Source organism: Lepus europaeus, chromosome 14, assembly GCF_033115175.1.
Source record: "Lepus europaeus isolate LE1 chromosome 14, mLepTim1.pri, whole genome shotgun sequence".
Classification (NCBI taxonomy): domain Eukaryota; kingdom Metazoa; phylum Chordata; class Mammalia; order Lagomorpha; family Leporidae; genus Lepus; species Lepus europaeus.
Window position 1 is genome coordinate 79,872,442 of NC_084840.1, and position 16,080 is coordinate 79,888,521.

Consider the following 16,080-nt stretch of genomic DNA (forward strand, 5'->3'; position numbering starts at 1 on the left):
GTCAAATAAAAAAAAATTTAAAAAAACCACATTTATTGCTTGTTTTGTTCTCTTCCTCCCTCCCCATCTGCCCATGATAAAACTGCCCCTCCACCTTCTAAGGACACTGGCCTATGGGGAATTCCATGGTTGATCTTAAGGAAGAGAAAAGAAGAACACGAAGTCCAGAATGGTTTTCAAGATGCACAGGGTAGAGAAAAATTTTTAAGAGCTCTCTGATGCCATCCTATAAGAGTGAGAATTCAGGAAAAATTCTTGGAAGAAGCGAACAGAACAAAATAAAATGGAAAACATGATCTTGGGGCCAGTAGTATTACATAACAGGTTAAGCTACCATCTGCAATGCAAGATTCCACTGCTCCATTTACAATCCAGCTCCCTGTTAATGCATCTGGGAAAGCAGTGTAAGATGTCCCAGGTTGTTGGGCCCCTGTGCCCATGTTGGAAACCTGGATGAAGCTCCCAGCTTCTGGCTTTGGCCTATCCCAACCCTGGTTACTGCGGCCATTTGAGGAGTGAGCCAGATGATGGAAGATATCTCTCTCTGTCTCTGTCTCTCCCTCTCTCTTTAACTCTGCCTTTCAAGTAAGTAAAACTTTAAAAAACCCTCACATATGGTCTTGATAAAAAATTCTCTGAAATTAGTCAGTGCCGTGGCTTAACAGGCTAATCCTCCGCTTTGCGGCGCCGGCACACAGGCTTCTAGTCCCTGTTGGGGCGCCCGATTCTGTCCCTCTTCCAGGCCAGCTCTCTGCTGTGGCCAGGGAGTGCAGTGGAGGATGGCCCAAGTGCTTGGGCCCTGCACCCCATGGGAGACCAGGAGAAGCACCTGGCTCCTGCCTTCGGATCAGCACAATGCGCCGGCCGCAGCGGCCATTGGAGGGTGAACCAACGGCAAAAAGGAAGACCTTTCTCTCTGTCTCTCTCTCTCACTATCCACTCTGCCTGAAAAAAAAAAAAAAAAAAAAAACCTCCCTGAAATTGTGCATGATGGCCTGTCACTACACCAAAGACATATGAGGAGTGATTCTGATCAAAGTGACCAATGTTGGCTGTTACTACCAAATTGATGAAGTGATTACTAGTAGAGAATTGGTGTATTCAGGCAGCCTTGCTATTTGAGTTCAATTAGGGGTACTTATGAGGGGTGAGAATTTACAGCTAAGCAATCTGCTGAACACTTCACATGTGCTATCCTGTTTGATCCTTAAAACAACCTGACAACAAAGAATTATTATAGTCCATGCAGATAGGCAAATGAAAGGTGGAATCCTTTGCCAGAAAAGCCTAGATGATATATAGGAGAGAAGAGCAGCAAATTCAGATCTCGTGCTGCAATTTGCTCCTCTTAACTGTCGTTAAGACATGGAATAGCAAACAGAAAGGCTTGAGAATGGCAGTTGTTAGCTCAGACAGTGAAAACTCTTGAAAGCGGGCATACTGTGTAGTGTAATTATCAAAGCTAACACAACTTTAGAACTTTACACATTCAATTCACATATCATTTTGGAGATGCATACTCTTGATTATTCAAGATTTTATAGATAAGGAAACTCAGGGAAGAGAAAGAAGTCTGTTTTCCACATTGTATGCCACATGCTCTGTGCACATGTGGATATTGAAGTTCATTTAAAATCAGTTCATGTAGTAGAACCTCAGATCCTCAATTGCATTGGGAATTGTGGCAACTGAACTGGACAGCATAGGTAAGAACCATTTCCATTTTCAGAGATACTTTTCTTGGACAATCTTTTTAGGTAAGGACTAAATCTATCTCCTTTCTGAGTATGCAGCTATGTTCCTTGCAGTTAAGTATACCACAAGACTGAATTTCTGTCCATGGGATGTAGGCAGAAACAATATACAGTTTCTATTTTCAGGTTCAGACAACACAAACTTCCCATGAAAGATGCTGCTTTCTTTCCTGTTATGCTGTCTAATGTAGTTGAGCTTGGAGAACTGATAGCCACAGGTGGAAGATGATAGAGTTAAAAGATGAAAGTTACCCAGCTTCCTACATTGCTGCTTGGGGAGAAGCAGCTTGCCAATTAGGAATTCTTGCTTTGGACATGATAGGAACAAGAAATACACTACTTTTCTTTGTGTTAACTGAGATTTGGGAGTTTATGCCTTAAATTGCAGCCATTTATCTTGACAATCACAGTCTTCTAATCAAAAAGCATTGTAGCTATGATACGAACTGAAGGCTATTCAGATGCTGAATTTTGTCCTCAACTATCTTGTGGAAATTAGTAAAGTAGAATAAGCAATACAAACATGAGTTGGCAAAGAAAAGGCATTAGAACAAGCAAACTACTACAAATCCAAACAATTGTCTATTCAGGATTAGGCAACTTGAGAACAGTAATAACAAGTATTTGTATTCTAAACTCTATGAGCTGGGGAAATGAGTACTATTGCATTTAAGGACCATAACAACTTACTATAGTAAGTACCATTTTATCCTCATTTTATAGATGGGGACAACATTTCTCAGCAAGATTTGATAACTTGTCCATAATAATAAACTAATAGAAGAAAGCCTCACTTTTCAGACCCTGAAAGGAGCAAATACACAGCACTGAGAGAACATTGGTCATGATTGTCACCAGCATCATTCCATGAAGAGGTTAACATAAAATAGGTCAAATCAGAGCCACGAGGAAGCTGGATTCAGTCTGAAACTGTGGCTAAAGAGACAGCATACACAAAGCTGTGCTCTTGAAAGGTCATCTTTGCGTGTGTGTGGAGTTGTGCATCTGCACAATATGCACACATGTGCATGTGTAAATACAGTGCTGCATTAATTCAGTCTGTATAAACCTTGTAAGCAGTGCTACTTAAAATCTTTCCAACTAATTTATTTTCTGAAACTTCCAGTTTAAAAACACACAGACACACACACAGACACACACACACATGCACACACTCACGCGCAGAAACCTTCCAGGATCGAAAGACATGCACTGCCAAACTAAACTTATGAAAAACTCTAGAAAATTATTTTGTGAGAGTCTGCTTTACAACTGTCATCTTGTTAGGAATAGGACCTAAAACAACAGCTGAAAAGAGAATTTTCTCCTTTGGCTATTTTAAAATGAAGCTTATAATTGCTGCTCCACTATGTGATGAGAATATAAAGAATATAATCACATCACTCCCTGTCCACGTGGTGCTCCCAGACCTGAGAGGTACGTGTTTAATACTTAGATGATGCAGTCACACAGGGGAAATGTTTCTGCCTGCAATCACCTCATGCATTCGTATACTTCTAGGATGCCTTAATTAATGTGTTCAGTTCTAACAGCATAATAGGCATTTTAGGGATGCAAGCAAGCAGAAGCCTATTGTTTGATCATCCTTTCTTATGGGTGAGAAAATAGAGTAAATCTTAAGAGACCAACCAAGATCATTTTATTCTACAGACAAAACTATGAATGAAACCTAAAGTGCACACACACACACACTCACACTCACTCACCAACCCATCACTCACTAATTCTAGTTGTAACATCAACCACACTTGATGAGCCATAAATTGAACCAATTAGGAGAATAAACAAAATCATAAAATTAATGATCAGCAGCAACTCCTCCTTCTATCCACAGCATTTTTCCACACTAAACATTGTTTGCAATAATAATCATTCACACTTATTCAGTGCATGAAATAATATATTAAAACACTTGCAAACAGGAAAAGAGATTTACCCATTGCTTTGGCTACTTATAGCCAAAACTTTTATTTACTGAATATAAGTTTCCAAAGTACAGCTTATGGATTACAATGGCTTCCCCTCCAACTTCCCTCCCACCCGCAACCTTCCCCTTTCCTGCTCCCTCTCCCCTTCCATTCACATCAAGATTCATTTTCAATTCTCTTTATATACAGAAGATCAGTTTACTATATATTAAGTAAAGATTTCAACAGTTTGCACCTACATAGAAACACAAAGTGAAAAATATTGTTTGAGTACTAGTTATAGCATTAAATCACAATGTACAGCACATTAAGGACAGAGATCCTACATGATATTTTTTAAAAATTGATTAATTTTCTATGCAATTTCCAATTTAACACCAAGTTTTTTTTCATTTTCAATTATCTTTATATACAGAAGATCGATTCAGTATATACTAAGTAAAGATTTCATCAGTTTGCACCCACACAGAAACACAAAGTGTAAAAATACTGTTTTAGTACTAGTTATAGCATCACTTCACATTAGACAACACATTAAGGACAGATCCCACATGAGACGTAAGTACACAGTGACTCCTGTTGTTGATTTAACAATTTAACACTCTTGTTTATGGCTTCAGTAATCTCCCTAGGCTCTTGTCATGAGTTGCCAAGCCTATGGAAGCCTTTAGGGTTTGCCAACTTCAATCATATTCTGACAGGGTCATAGTCAAAGTGGAAGTTCTCTCCTCCCTTCAGAGAAAGGTACCTCCTTTTTGATGGCCCCATTCTTTCCACTGGGATCTCACTCATAGAGATCTTTCATTTAGGTCTTCTTCTTCTTTTTTTTTTTTTCCAGAGTGTCTTGGCTTTCCATGCCTAAAATACTCTCATGGGCTCTTGAGCCAGATCCGAATGCCTTAAGGGCTGATTCTGAGGCCAGAGTGCTATTTAGGACATCTGCTATTCTATGAGTCTGCTGTGTCTCCCGCTTCCCATGTGGATCGTTCTCTCCCTGAAAGGCAATAACCAGAACAAAGCATCTGTCCCAGATCTTCAAGAAAAGGCTTTGAATAATGCATGTGATGCTGCTTTGAACATTACAGAGAAGTGTTAGGTAGGCAGCCGAAGGCATTACTTAAAATCCATCATCTGTCTATTGGGACTAACAACAGGTAAGAAGGAATCTCTTAATTTTTAAGAGCAGCAATCATACACATAGAGTAGCAATCATGATTTACACAAAGATGTATCTGAGGGAATTATGTAAGTCTCAATAAACTTAAGAAGCCCACAACAGATTCAACCCAATCTCATAGATTCTAGAATCTATTCTAGAGCTTTGACCATCTGGAACTTAGCTGCAGGATTCCTGAAAATACAAGATGTATAGCAGATGTGAAAAACTGCAAACACACACACACATACACACACACCAACAAATCAGTAAAACCAGTTAGGAATAAAAAAAGTCTGGGTTATGGAGATTTTAGTGGAGAAAATCAAAGACATGATCCCTTTGGATCCTAATGCCTCACGAGGCTACTTTTCCTCTTATTTTAAAATGTAAATCATACTTGAGTTATATGTTAGAACATAGGTAATTAGATATCAAGAAATTGATGAGACAATTTGCTTTTTCTTTTTTGTTTATTTGGTTTTCATTTTACTTGAAAGGCAGAGAGTCAGAGATAGAGATCTTGCATCCACTAGTTCACTTTCCAAATGCCTGACCTCCATCAGGGTCTCCCATGTGAGTAGTAGAAATCCAAGTATCTGAACATCATTTTCTGCTTTCCTGGATGTGTACTAGCAGGAAGTTAGATCAGAAAATGAGGAGCAAGGACTTGAACCAGGCACTCTGATATGGGATGCAGGCATCCCAAGCAGCACTTTCACTACTGTGCTAAATGCCAACTTTTGCATTTTTTTGTGATGCTAAAACAACAGACTTTACAGAGAGACTAGTTATAAAAATAGGGATATCCATAAGAACATGAAGGATTACAGTGCCAGACAGCATTTTCTGTGGTCTTGTGAGTCACGAGGGAGCTGGGTAGAGTACAGGCAAGTGCTGTCCAAGAGAACCTTCATGTTGACAGAAACGCTGTGAGCTGACATGACGCCAATAGCCACACAGAGTTGGAAAGCACTTCAAGGATGGACAGTGAGGTTAAGGAACTGAATTTTCAATTTTATTATAAAATGTATACAGCCACCTTCCAGGCCAGCTCTCTGCTGTGGCCAGGGAGTACAGTGGAGGATGGCCCAAGTGCTTGGGCCCTGCACCCCATGGGAGACCAGGAGAAGCACCTGGCTCCTGGCTTTGGATCAGCATGATGTGCCGGCCGCAGCGCACTGGCCGTGGCGGCCATTGGAGGGCGAACCAACGGCAAAGGAAGACCTTTCTCTCTCTCTCTCTCTCTCTCACTGCCCACTCTACCTGTCAAAAAAAAAATTTAAAAAATGTTAACAGCCGCATACACCTAATGGCTACTATATTGGACAACATTGATACAGTCTAAACTTGTTTTTTTTTTAATTTTAAACACAACTATCACATGCTATTCATGTAACACTTTCATGAGCTGATGACATACCAAGTGTTCTACAAAGCACTTGACTCTCACTATTCTAACATCTGTTATAATGCACATATCCCAGCTAAACCACTCTTTGCAGTGTAAGAAAATATTTTTAATACGAGTGTGACAAATATTTTTCAAGTTTTGCTTATACTTCTGCCTGCCTTGATTGTAGCCTCTAGGACTTATAAACTGTTGTATAATAAGTATGTGGTATTGTTGTGCCTTACCTAAAACATTATCAGAAAATAGAAAACATTTTTTTAAACTCTTTGCCTCACCTACCTTTATCCTCTCTATTTACTAGTTATAATTTTTATTAATTAATTTGTTATTTTTTTATTAAACTTTTATTTAATGAATATAAATTTCCAAAGTATAGCTTATGGGTTACAATGGCTTCCCCCCTCCCATAACTTCCCTCCCGCCCACAACCCTCCCCTTTCCCGCTCCCTTTCCCCTTCCATTCATGTAAAGATTCATTTTCAATTCTCTTTGTATACAGAAGATCAGTTTAGTATATATTAGGTAAAGATTTCAACATTTTGCCCATATAGCAACATAAAGTGAAAAAACTACCGTTGGATTACTAATTATAGCATTAAATAGCAATGTACAGCACATTAAAGACAGAGATCCTACATAATTTTTTTTCAAATTAATTAATTTTCTATGCCATTTCCATTTTAACACCAGGTTGTTTTTTTTTTTTCATTTCCAATTCTCTTTATATACAGAAGATCACTTCAGTATATAATTAGTAAAGACCTCATCAGTTTGTGCCCACACAGAAACGCAAAGTATAAAAATACTGTTTCAGTACTAGTTATAGCATCACTTGGCTTTAGACGACACATTAGGGACAGATGCCACATGGGATGTAAGTACACAGTGACTCCTGTTGCTGATTTAACAATTTGACACTCCTGTTCATGGCGTCAGTAATCTCCCTAGGCTCTAGTCATGAGTTGCCAGGGCTATGGAAGCCTTTAGAGTTCGCTGACTTTGATCTTATTCTGATAGGGTCATAGTCAAAGTGGAAGTTCTCTCCTCCCTTCGGAGAAGGGAACCTCCTTCTTTGATGGCCCCATTTTTTCCACTGGGATCTCACTCACAGAGATCTTTCATTTAGGTCTTTTTTTTTTTCCATGATATCTTGGCTTTCCATGCCTGCTATACTCTCATGGGCTCTTCAGCCAGATCTGAATGCCTTGAGGGCTGATTCTGAGGCCAGAGTGTTGTTTAGGACATCTGCCATTCTATGAGTCTGCTGTGTATCCCACTTCCCATGTTGGATCTTTCTCTCCCTTTTCTATTCTATCAGTTAGTATTAGCAGACACTTGTCTTGTTTGTGTGATCTCTTTGACTCTTAGACCTATCAGAGCTATCAATTTTGAGCTGAAATTGATCACTTGGACTAGTGCGATGGCATTGGTACATGCCATCTTGATGGGATTGTGTTGGAATCCCCTGGCACATTTCTAACTCCACCATTTGCGGCCAGTCCGATTGAGCATGTTCCAAATTGTTCATCTCCTCCCTCTCTTTTTCCACTCTTAGATTTAACAGGGATCACTTTTCAGTTAAAATTTAAACACCTAAGAATAATTGTGTGTTAATTACTGAGTTCAACCACTAGTACTAGAACAACAACAACAACAACAAATACTAAAAAGGATAAAGTATTACATTGTACATCTAGAGTCAGGACAAAAGCTGATCAGTTCATTGTTGCTTATAGTGTCCATTTCACTTAACAGGTTTCCCCTTTGGCACTCAGTTGTCACCGATCAGGGAAAACAAATGATATTTTTCTCTTTGGGACTGGCTGAATTCACTCAGCATGATGTTTTCCAGATTCCTCCATCTTGTTGCAAATGACTGGGTTTCGTTGTTTCTTACTGCTGTATAGTACTCTATGGAGTACATGTCCCATAATTTCTTTATCCAGTCTACTGTTGATGGGCATTTGGGTTGGTTCCAGGTCTTAGCTATTGTGAATTGAGCTGCAATAAACATTAATGTGCAGATGGCTTTTTTGTTTGCCAATTTAATTTCCTTTGGGTAAATTCCAAAGAGTGGGATGGCTGGGTTGTATGGTAGGGTTATGTTCAGGTTTCTGAGGAATCTCCAGACTGACTTCCATAGTGGCTTAACCAGTTTGCATTCCCACCAACAGTGGGTTAGTGTCCCTTTTTCCCCACATCCTCTCCAGCATCTGTTGTTGGTAGATTTCTGAATGTGAGCCATTCTCACCGGGGTGAGATGGAACCTCATTGTGGTTTTGATTTGCATTTCCCTGATTGCTAGTGATCTTGAACATTTTTTCATGTGTCTGTTGGCCATTTGGATTTCCTCTTTTGAAAAATGTCTATTGAGGTCCTTGGCCCATCTCTTAAGTGGGTTGTTTGTTTTGTTGTTGTGGATTTTCTTGATTTCTTTGTAGATTCTGGTTATCAACCCTTTATCTGTAGTATAGTTTGCAAATATTTTTTCCCATTCTGTTGGTTGCCTCTTAACTTTCCTGACTGTTTCTTTTGAAGTACAGAAACTTCTCAATTTGATGCAATCCCAAATGTTAATTTTGGTTTTGACTGCCTGTGCTGTTGGAGTATTTTCCAGGAAGTCTTTGCCTGTGCCTATATCTTGCAGGGTTTCTCCAATGCTCTCTAATAATTTGATGGTTTCAGAGAATAGATTTAAGTCTTTAATCCATGTTGAGAGAATTTTTGTGTAAGGTGATAGGTATGGGTCTTGCTTCAAGCTTCTGCACGTGGAAATCCAATTTTCCCAGCACCATTTATTGAATAGACTGTCCTTATTCCAGGGATTAGATTTGGATCTTTGGTCAAATATAAGTTGGCTGTAGATGTTTGGATTGATTTCTGGTGTTTCTATTCTGTTCCATTGGTCTATCCATCTGTTTCTGTACCAGTACCATGCTGTTTTGATAACTACTGCCCTGTAGTATGTCCTAAAATCAGGTATTGTGATGCCTCCGGCTTTGTTTTTGTTGTACAGGATTGCTTTGGCTATTCGAGGTCTTCTGTGTCTCCATATGAATTTCAGCATCATTTTTTCCAGATCTGAGAAGAAGGTCTTCGGGATCTTGATGGGTATTGCATTGGATGTATAAATTGCTTTTGGGAGAATAGACATTTTGATGATATTGATTCTTCCAATCCATGAGCATGGAAGATTTCTCCATTTTTTGGTATCCTCTTCTATTTCTTTCTTTAAGGTTTTGTAGTTTTCATCGTAGAGATCTTTAACGTCTTTGGTTAAGTTTATTCCAAGGTATTTGATTGTTTTTGTAGCTATTGTGAATGGGATTGATTTTAGAAGTTCTTCCTCAGCCGTGGCATTGCCTGTGTATACAAAGGCTGTTGATTTTTGTGCATTGATTTTATATCCTGCTACTTTGCCAAACTGTTCGATGAGTTCCAGCAGTCTCTTAGTAGAGTTCTTTGGGTCCCCTGAATAAAGGATCATATCATCTGCAAAGAGGGATAGTTTGAGTTCTTCCTTCCCAATTTGTATCCCTTTAATTTCTTTTTCTTGCCTAATAGCTCTGGCTAAGACTTCCAGAACTATATCGAATAGCAGTGGTGAGAGAGGGCATCCCTGTCTGGTACCAGATCTCAGTGGAAATGCTTCCAACTTTTCCCCATTCAATAGGATGTTGGCCGTGGGTTTTTCATATATTGCTTTGATTGTATTAAGGAATGTTCCTTCCATACCCAGTTTGCTTAGAGTTTTCATCATGAAAGGGTGTTGTATTTTATCAAATGCTTTCTCTGCGTCTATTGTGAGAATCATATGGTTTTTCTTCTGCAGTCTGTTAATGTAGTGTATTACTTTGATTGTTTTGCGAATGTTGAACCATCCCTGCATACCGGGGATGAATCCCACTTGGTCTGGGTGGATGATCTTTCTGATGTGTTGTTGCATTCTATTGGCCAGAATTTTATTGAGTATTTTTGCATCTATGTTCATCAGGGATATTGGTCTGTAATTCTCTTTCAATGTTGCATCTCTTTCTGGCTTAGGAATTAAGGTGATGCTGGCTTCATAGAAAGAATTTGGGAGGATTCCCTCTTTTTCGATTGCTCTGAATAGTTTGAGAAGAATTGGAGTTAGTTCTTCTCTAAATGTCTGGTAGAACTCAGCAGTGAATCCATCTGGCCCTGGGCTTTTCTTTGTTGGGAGGGCCTTTATTACTGTTTCAATTTCTGTGTCAGTTATTGGTCGTTTAGGTTTTCTATGTCTTCCTGGCTCAATTTAGGTAGGTTGTATGTGTCCAAGAATCTGTCCATTTCTGATAGATTTCCCTGTTTGCTGGCATACAAGTCCTTGTAGTAATTTCTGATGATTCTTTTTATTTCTGTGGCGTCTGTTGTTACGTTTCCCATTTCATCTCTGATCCTATTGATTTGGGTTTTTCTCTTCTTTTTTTAGTTAGTTGGGCCATTTGAGTGTCAATTTTGTTTATTTTTTCAAAAAACCAGCTCCTCGTTTGGCTGATTTTTTGTAATGTTTTTTTGGATTCTATCCTGTTGATTTCTTCTCTGATTTTAATTATTTCTCTTCTCCTACTGGGTTTGGGTTTGGTTTGCTGCAGATTTTCTAGATCCTTGAGATGACTTGAAAGCTCATCTATTTGGTGCCTTTCCAATTTCTTGATGTAGGCACCTATTGATGTAAACTTTCCTCTTAACACTGCTTTTGTTGTATCCCATAGGTTTTGGTATGTTGTGCTTTTATCCTCATTTACTTCCAGAAAATTTTTGATTTCTCTTTTAATTTCTTCTATGACCCATTGTTCATTCAGGAGCATGTTGTTCAATCTCCATGTGTTTGCACGTGCTCTAGGGATTCCTGAGTTGCCAATTTCCAATTTCATTCCTTTATGGTCTGAGAAGCTGCATGGTATGATTCTAATTCTTTTGAATTTGCTGAGACTTGCTTTATGGCCTAGTATGTGGTCAATCCTAGAGAGGGTTCCATGTACTGCTGAGAAGAATGTAAAGTCCTTAGATGTAGGATGAAATGTTCTGTAGATATCTGTTAGATCCATTTGGGCTATAGTGTCATTTAAATCTACTGTCTCCTTGTTGATCTTCTATCCTGTTGATCTGTCTATCTCTGAGAGTGGAGTATTGAAGTCCCCCAGTACTATTGTATTGGGGTCTAAGTCTCCCTTTAAGTCCCTTAACAAGTCTTTTAAATAAGCTGGTGCCCTGTAATTAGGTGCATATACATTGATAATCATTATATCTTCCTGATGAATGGATCCCTTAATCATTAAATAGTGCCCCTCTTTATCTTTCTTAACAGTTTTTGTGGTAAAGTTTATGTTGTCCGATATTAAGATGGCTACGCCCGCTCTCTTTTCATTTCTGTTGGCGTGGTATATCTTTTTCCAGCCTTTCACTCTCAGCCTGTATGGATCATTGTTGGATAGATGGGTTTCTTTATAGATACCTTGATCCACATTTAAGGAAAAATTTGTAGAGACCCAAGTGGTGTACTTGTAGTCATTAAGAAATCTTATGCCACCTGCCTTTACCTGACCAGCTCTCCTCCCAGGCCAGCTAAGTAATGAAAGTCAACAGAGTGCCTTTCCCTAGGAGGTTTACAGCTCCCTTAGGATGTACCCCATGTGAAGAGTAGATAGGTCTGGGCCTCTTAACTTACAAGGCCTAAAGCCCACCAGATTATTATCAAGCCCCTTCTATCAGGTTGTATTTGCCTCTAAATCAGAAAACTTAATTGTAGCTTAGACAGCACCTTTTTTAGCTCCTCTAATAATGACTCTGTCCTTTGTTCTAGACCCTGTCTAGTACACTTGGGCCTCATTCCTTTGTAATCATAACCTCTACTCTACCACCAATGGCTCTACTCCCAACCTGTGTGTACTGATGGTCCTTTTCCCCACTTAATGCTGTATAATTGTTCAGACCTGGTGAATGCCACTCTTAGGATCATTGGTTACTATCCTCACTCTGTCTTTTATGATCAGAGTCGGCGAACTTGGAAGGCTTCCATAGCCTTGGCAACTCATGACGACAGCCTAAGGTGGTTACTGGCGCCATAAACTAGCGTGTCCATTTGTTGGGTCAACAACAGGAGTCACTGTGCACTTGCTCCTCATGTGGGATCTCTGTCCTTAATGTGCTGTACATTGTGATTTAATGCTATAACTAGTACTCAAACAGTATGTTTTACTTTGTGTTGCTATGTGGGTGCAAACTGTTGAAATCTTTACTTAATATATACTAAATTGATCTTCTGTATATAAAGAGAATTGAAAATGAATCTTGATGTGATTGGAAGGGGAGAGGGAACGGGAGAGGGGAGGGTTGCGGGTGGGAGGGAAGTTATGGGAGGGGGAAGCCATTGTAATCCATAAGCTGTACATTGGAAATTTATATTCATTAAATAAAAGTTAAAAAAAATCTTAAATATTCATACATGTTTGAATTAGAAAATGTAATGGATGTTATGCATCAGATATTTCTCTATTTGAAAATAGTCATTCTTATGTTTTCTGTTCATAATGTAATTTATTTTTTCTCTCTCCTCTCCCTCCCTCCCACCTTCCCTCCTTTCCTCCCTCCCTCCCTCTCTCCCTCTCTCCCTCCCTTCCTTCCTTTTTTTCTTTTTATTCTATTAGTGTATTTCAGGGACAGTGTTTTTCTGGCTTCACACTCAAGTGTCACACTGAGTTGTTTGGGAGTATAAAAATCATGCCTTTTGACATTTCGTTAAACTTTGGCTGTACCACAGAATAAATGTTTTGTTTTCAGGACTCAACACTGAAAAAGCAATAGAAACCACTAGCAAGACTTTTTGAGCTTTCTGTACTTTGTTCCATTTTGCATTGCAGTTGGAAACAATGATTGGAGTTAAGAATGGCAAAGACCTGATGTGCACACAGGAACAACAGCCTGTAGTGCCAACACAAGTTGGGACTTCCCCTCTTGTTTCCCAGATGCTTAACATAATACTGCCTCTAGTACACAAGGTCAGAAGTGACTGGCAAAGTGCACTTTATATCACTATGCAGCACTTGGAAGTCAGGCGTGGCTCCTTCCCTCCCTGTCCACAGGGACTTGCCATGTTATTTGATGCTTGGTCAGGTGGTTGAGATAAGTGTTTTCTTCTTCCCAGTCATGTCAGGTGGGGCTACTGGAGACTTTTCAAGTCCTGGGTCCTTTCCTTCTGTCTCAGGTCAGCCTGGTTTCTTGTTGTTTCTCAGATCTTAATGAGATATGTATGTAGCAGGCACTGAATATTTGGTAGAACCTTTTTTGATGGATAAGGAAGTGAAACAGAGAGACAATTTTAAGAGAAGCAGTTTATTTAATAAACGAATAGGCCAGGTTTAGAACTAGAATTACAATCAGTTTCTGGATCAGCTACAGGATTAGAAGTGGTGTAAAATTCCCACAACACAGCACATCACAGGTTTTGGTAAATTTATTTTGGGTGGTTTCTAAAAATAAACCTCCTAGAAAGCAAGCACTTGTTGAAATCAGTATCAAAACTGTCAACAGGAGCACTGGCAGCAACAGGATTTGTGTTATTTAGAAGAAATTCACTGAAACTTTTAGGAATTTTGATAAAGTTTGGTCTATACTGATCATACAAAGATCTATGTGACATTTAAAATAATATTGTGCACTACAATCAATGACTTCTTTAAGGTGATGAAGTATGATCCATATTAATTATCAGCTAACAATGAGAGTTTAATGCTCTACCTATCTTTCATGTATAAATGCATACCTTGTACTTTTGTGTTGCCCCAAGGCTGATTCAAAGTGAACATATAAATATACCTTGAATGAACAAATGTTGTATTTAATTATAATATCGATTACCAAGTTGCCTTACTCAGTCATTACCTTCCTAGGCACATATTCAAAGAATTCTTTGAATTTTGTTCATTCATAAAATCATTATTTTATTTTTGAATTTTTATTTGTTTTATGTATTTAAAGGGGGCGGGGGAGAGAGAACTTCCATCTGCTGATTCACTCTCCAAATGCCTACAATAGGCAGGACTGGGCCAAGATGAAGTCAGAGACCTGGAACTTAACACAGGTGTCCCACATGGGTGGCAGGGGAGCAAATTCACTGGTCATCATTTGCTGCTTCCTTCCAGTAGGAAACTGGAATTGAAAACAGCAGGAACTTGACCTGGCACTCTGATATGGTGGAATGCTGGCATACTGTGGAGTATGTTAACTGATGCACCAAATGCCCATTCCAAATTTCTTAGTATTTTAACACCTCCAAGTGCAGGAAACCAAAATAGGATTTAATTAAGACCAATTTGTTCTCTATTTCTATTATCCTTGTCATATTTTTCCTACACCAATTATGTGAGATATATAGGACAGGTATAATGAGCTCCATTAACAAGCAAGACATAAAGAGATTTAGAGATTCTCTAAAAGCACATAACTTATTGGTGGCAAATAAATGGATTGTGATCCACATCTTCTGGTCTCTAGCCCATTGCTGATGCATCTTAAATGGAGTGATGTTGTGTCTGCTCCAGCAAACCTTAGCAACTGAAATATAAAGTCAAGAGTTTACTTCTTAACTATTGCCCTTTGCCCAGGAAAAAACTCAACACAGATCACATCCTAAAGACTTAAAGGCTAAAATGTCCTTTTCAAAGCAGCATAGGATCAGCTTGCCTATTATAAGTCTTTATCTTTAGAAAGCACATAGTAGAGTTATCTAAAGACTTCAGTTGAATTTTCGTGACCAGATTTTAGTGCATAAACTAATCTCATATGTTCTCAGACTTATAACTTGTGTCTGTCATTAATAGGTCTAAAGAATACTAAGGATGCTGTAGGTTTTTATCTACATAAGTTAGTGCATTTGAACTCATTAGCTTGTGGCAGGAATCCTAACTAATTTCAGCTTCAAATGTTTTGGTCCTAGAGGAAAAGCAATGTCTTTCCTATTACTTCTATGGTAAGAGCAAAATTTATGTTTTCATAACAACACTTTCATAATAATATTTTTCTGAAAATTTCCATCACATTGCAATTGCCAATGTGTTTCTAAAGTATTTATGCCATTAGCTCGGTGTTGGTATTTGAATTTTCATACTCTAGGCATTGTAAAAACTGCATACACACATGCACCAGCAAGGCTTTCTTTGAAATTAGGCACAATGTAGCCTTTCGTGAAGAAGCAAGAGGTGTATGTGTTTGTGTATATGTATGAAACCAGAGAGCTGACAAGAAATAAAGACAAACATGATAGCAAGGTCTTCATGTGACTGTATTTACTAGTGGGCTACTTCATTTGTGTCTACATATTTTCAAAATTCAGAGTGATATTAGAAAACAGGTTCTGAAGGAGCAAATCTCAATGTGTGCTTAGTCAAACATGGAATGAATACACCGCACTATGGCTGCTCTGCTCTGAATGTTTGTTCTTCCCCAAATGCATATGTTGAAATGTAATCCCTCTATTAGAGTACTAGGAAGTGAAGTATTTAGCAGGTCATTAGATCATGAGGGTGGTGCTCTCATGGATGTGATTAGTACCCCTATAAAAATGACGCCAGGGGGAGCTCCCTTGCTCCTTCCACCAAGGAGAAGAGAAGAAAAACACAGAGAAGTCAGCATCTGTGAACCACAAAGGAGCCCTCACTAGACTGAATTGCTTTTGGTTTGAGTCTGACTTCCAGTCTCCAGAATCATAAGAAGTAAATTTCTGTTGTTTATAAACCATTTGATCTACAGTATTTTGCTAGAGCAGCCCAAGGGAACTAAGACAAC